The sequence below is a fragment of the Musa acuminata genome, unplaced genomic scaffold, assembly GCF_036884655.1.
Source record: "Musa acuminata AAA Group cultivar baxijiao unplaced genomic scaffold, Cavendish_Baxijiao_AAA HiC_scaffold_1136, whole genome shotgun sequence".
Classification (NCBI taxonomy): Eukaryota; Viridiplantae; Streptophyta; class Magnoliopsida; order Zingiberales; family Musaceae; genus Musa; species Musa acuminata.
This window is the reverse complement of record NW_027021348.1, coordinates 9581788-9586787: the sequence shown is the minus strand read 5'-3', so window position 1 is coordinate 9586787 and position 5000 is coordinate 9581788.

Below are 5000 nucleotides of genomic sequence, written 5' to 3'. Positions count from 1 at the left end.
GCGCGAGCGAGCGGCGAGCGGCGAACAGTGAGCGAAGCGTGAGGCAGCACCGTCCCTGCTATACGAAAGCCCCATCCAGCCCTGTGCCACCCGGGGGGTTCCAGGGTGCTGAGATGGCTGACGTTTTGCTCCGCTCTCGACGGTCACCGCGCAACGCAAGAACAGGCCAAAAACTGGCCAAAACGGCCCAAAAACGGGCCAAAACTGGCCATTTTTGGCTGCGCGAGCGAGCGGCGAGTGGCGGACAGCAAGCGAAGCGAGAGGCAGCACCGTCCCTGCTATACGAAAGCCCCATCCAGCCCTGTGCCACCCGGGGGGTTCCAGGGTGCTGAGATGGCTGACATTTTGCTCCGCTCACGACGGTCGCCGCACCACGCAAGAACAGCCCAAAAACAGGCCAAAACGGCCCAAAAACGGGCCAAAACTGGCCATTTTTGGCTGCGCGAGCGAGCGGCGAGCGGCGGACAGCGAGCGAAGCGAGAGGCAGCACCGTCCCTGCTATACGAAAGCCCCATCCAGCCCTGTGCCACCCGGGGGGTTCCAGGGTGCTGAGATGGCTGACGTTTTGCTCCGCTCACGATGGTCACCGCACCACGCAAGAACAGCCCAAAAACAGGCCAAAACAGCCCAAAAACGGGCCAAAACAGGCCATTTTTGGCTGCGCGAGCGAGCGGCGAGCGGCGAACAGTGAGCGAAGCGTGAGGCAGCACCGTCCCTGCTATACGAAAGCCCCATCCAGCCCTGTGCCACCCGGGGGGTTCCAGGGTGCTGAGATGGCTGACATTTTGCTCCGCTCACGACGGTCGCCGCGCCACGCAAGAACAGCCCAAAAACAGGCCAAAACAGCCCAAAAACGGGCCAAAACAGGCCATTTTTGGCTGCGCGAGCGAGCGGCGAGCGGCGAACAGCGAGCGAAGCGTGAGGCAGCACCGTCCCTGCTATACGAAAGCCCCATCCAGCCCTGTGCCACCCGGGGGGTTCCAGGGTGCTGAGATGGCTGACATTTTGCTCCGCTCACGACGGTCGCCGCGCCACACAAGAACAGCCCAAAAACAGGCCAAAACAGCCCAAAAACGGGCCAAAACTGGCCATTTTTGGCTGCGCGAGCGAGCGGCGAGCGGCGAACAGCGAGCGAAGCGTGAGGCAGCACCGTCCCTGCTATACGAAAGCCCCATCCAGCCCTGTGCCACCCGGGGGGTTCCAGGGTGCTGAGATGGCTGACATTTTGCTCCGCTCACGACGGTCGCCGCGCCACGCAAGAACAGCCCAAAAACAGGCCAAAACAGCCCAAAAACGGGCCAAAACAGGCCATTTTTGGCTGCGCGAGCGAGCGGCGAGCGGCGAACAGCGAGCGAAGCGTGAGGCAGCACCGTCCCTGCTATACGAAAGCCCCATCCAGCCCTGTGCCACCCGGGGGGTTCCAGGGTGCTGAGATGGCTGACGTTTTGGTCCGCTCTCGACGGTCACCGCGCAACGCAAGAACAGGCCAAAAACTGGCCAAAACGGCCCAAAAACGGGCCAAAACTGGCCATTTTTGGCTGCGCGAGCGAGCGGCGAGTGGCGGACAGCGAGCGAAGCGAGAGGCAGCACCGTCCCTGCTATACGAAAGCCCCATCCAGCCCTGTGCCACCCTGACACGGACTTAGCTGGTTTTGCCTAATTCGTGCGGCACCCTTGCGTGTCCGTCCGCAAAGGTCAGCCTCCCCGAAGCCTCCCATTGTCCCTTAGGACCATCAAAAGAGAGAACGGGTTAGAGAGAACGCCTCAAACGAGATCCACAAGCAAACATGTCCGAAAAACACTTCATAGACAATGCAAATTACAAACAGACTTTACAAGCTCTGAACAGTGGCACAACAAAGGGTAAAATGGTCCATTACAGACCGAGAAGCTCTCTCACGTGTCCACATGACACAACCTTTATTTACAGCCTAAAGAGGCCACCAACCCAACTAAAATGGGACTTATAAGCCTTCGGCCGCCCCTTTACATTCTGTACAGGGCATGAACATGCCAAAAGACACGGACACACATAAGCATTACATCCAACGTCTTGTTGAGAAGTTTGTCCGTGACATTCTCCCCCACTTATCCCTTCGACGTCCTCGTCGAAGCCTTTGTGAACACTGCAACTCTTCGCCTTTGCTGAGTCTTCAATCTTCTGCTCCAGCTGCAATGCGCCTCCTGGCTCCCAGCTGCTCTCCGCTGCTATTTTTGAGTAGTCGAACTTTGATCCGCCATGCTGCTTCAACTCACCAATGACTCTGACTGTGGTGTGGGGTTGGCTGAGTTGTGTTGATCCTTGTTGATTCCTGCGGATCTCCCAGATGAAGGAAAAGACCATCTTTACTGCGCCAGTCTCTCAAAATTCCCACATGCTGCTTGAACTGGGTGGATGCTTGTTGGAGCTTTAACGAGCATCGCCTCGCAAACTTCTGAAGTTTTTGGGTCCTTCCTCCACAAAATCTGCCCATTGACTCTTCTTTCAGTTAGTTGTCACATCCAAGTAGGTTCGCATCACTTCCGCTTTCGATTGGCATTTCGTTGGGAAATGAAGCGGACAATCTACTCTTAGTAGCACTGATCACCGTTGGTGAGGATTTGACAACTATTGTCTTCCATTATCTTCGAAGGGTCTTTGAACTTGTGCAGAGCTCCTCTGCTGGATAGATAAGAGAACCGGGGTACTCGGTTTCGCCCATTCTCTTAAGAGTTGAGAAGGCAAAGGTTACTTGACTTCGCCCGCCTCCTCGAGGTTGTACTTCATGCATCGAGCTGGTTACTGGCCTTCGCCTGCTCTTTGCTCACACTTCTGAAGCACTTGAAGTGTTTGCACTCCTTGCATTGAGTTAGTTACTGTGATTCACCTTCTCAATGCCATCGAACTTCTGAAATGCGAGAAGTTTTCACCCCAACTTGGAGTAATTCTCTGATAGATGAGGTCGCCTCTGGGATTGTACCGTCTTCTCCATCAACCCTGCCGCCTACTCCACTGAGTAGCAAAGGTACAGCACCGCGTACTGCCAGCTTCGTTCCTTGGTCGTGCACTCTTGCATGACCCGAAGTCCTTCACTTACGGCTGTCTTGATGAGAAGCACACTGACACCGGTCTTACGAAGTTCCTCGGCCTCTGCCCTTCAGCCTTGTCCCGGTACTTGGAGATTGCCTCTGCATGCTCCACCTCCTCGGCCCCTTTCACGACCAAACGCTCTCCCTCCGTGAGAGCAAGGGATCAATGACTTGCACGGAAGTCCCGCCTCTGCGGTACCATGGCGCTGCAATGCCCATGGCCCTACTATCCGTCGCCTCGCATCTGCATCCCTTTTCTTCACGATCAGTAGACATGTCTCTGTGGCACTCCTCTGAGTCCACCTCCATTCTAACTGATTGCTTGACTTTGGGTAGCTAAGTCCCTCTGGACTCATCGTCGCTTCCTCGCCCCTTTCGACCCCCTGCTCCAACACCTCCGTGTTCTCCAAGCAGTCTGTTTGGTCGATGGAAAGACAGACTGCAACTCCCATGCATGGCCTCTGCCATTGCATTGTAGGGTTTGCACCGATTCTGTTCTCCATAGCTTCCTTGGTAACAACGTTCGCTTACTCGGCCTTGTCCTCTGACTTGCCGGGCTCCCTTAAGCGAATATGAGCTCTGGAGCAGTCCAACTCTCCAGCTGCTTCGATCATACCTCTGCATGATCAAGTCCCTCCCATGGGACTCCCTGGTACTTGCATACGAACAAAACCCTTGGTGGAACCTAGCCCCCATATGCTGATGACCAAGGTTTTCATCCGATGCAAAATTCGGTGCACGCCCGGAAGACCCGCCTCTGCGGTACCATGGCCTTCACTCCTTGAATCCATAGCCCTTCTTGCCGTCGTGTTGTTCACCAAAGCGGAGCTCCCAGTAGCTCCCGATCATACCTCCATATGATCTCATCCCTCACGGGACAAGGTCGTGTGTATCGCATTGCCATCGAACTGTTCCACCACGATCCGCTGCACCATGTCGCCTCCTGGTGACATCTCCATTGCATTCTGATCCTTGTGGAATAAACTCGAATTGTGAACCCTCCGCTGTGTGGCCTCTGCCAATACATCGCAGGGTCTCCTCCACCTTCGATTTTGTTCGCTCCTTTGGCAATCGATCTTCATCCACCCACTCTTGGGTCACACCTAGATGAAGCACCGCTCTAGGACAGTCCGTCGCCTAGTAGCTCCCGAAGTCCACTGACTTCACTGTAATTTGTGCACCATTGTCTGGATCCTGGGCCTCTGCCCCTACCAGCACAATCTCCGCTGCGCACCGCTTCCTTCATAGCAACTCGAATGGCAACACTGTGGCATATTCTTCAAGAGTACCCGCCTCTGCGTCCTCTTGCCCCGTGTTAAGGCCTTCTGAACCCAACTTCGCCTCTGCAAATTGAGTCGCCTTAGTTCCTCCCTCAAATGCTCCTCCGAGATAAGGTGCATGTGCCCCGAAGCTCCCTTCGTCTTTGGCACCATGCAAGATGAGTCCGCTCCGTCGGAATGAAGGACCCATGGAACAACATGATCCTGCTCTTGCCTCTGCAAGAGTTCATGTCCTTGACCTCTGTCTAAGGAAAGCACTGTGCCTCTGCTCCATGTTCCAACTTCTCTGCTGGCTCCCTTCATGCGGCTTGGGTACTTCGCCAAGTTACACCCAAGTTGTTCCGCTCCTCGTTTTTGCATTGAGTTGATGGTGGCCCTCGCGCCCACCATTCCACGGGTCAGCCCTCCCTTGAGTCCGATCTCCACATCGACTCCAAGTGTGCCTTCATTTGTGTTGCTCCCCCACTTGATCTCGCAATGCATCCACCAATGCATTCTCTCAAGCGAGATCATGCGGCAACTCCTCGCTGCTTGCTCGGTCCATTGAGCTTCGTGGAGTTGTTGTTTGTGAGGTACTCTTCCTCAACATGTGAAGTCCGTCTCACATGATTCTCCCTCTGGAGTGCTGAGACTTATCCCGTTGGAGCAACA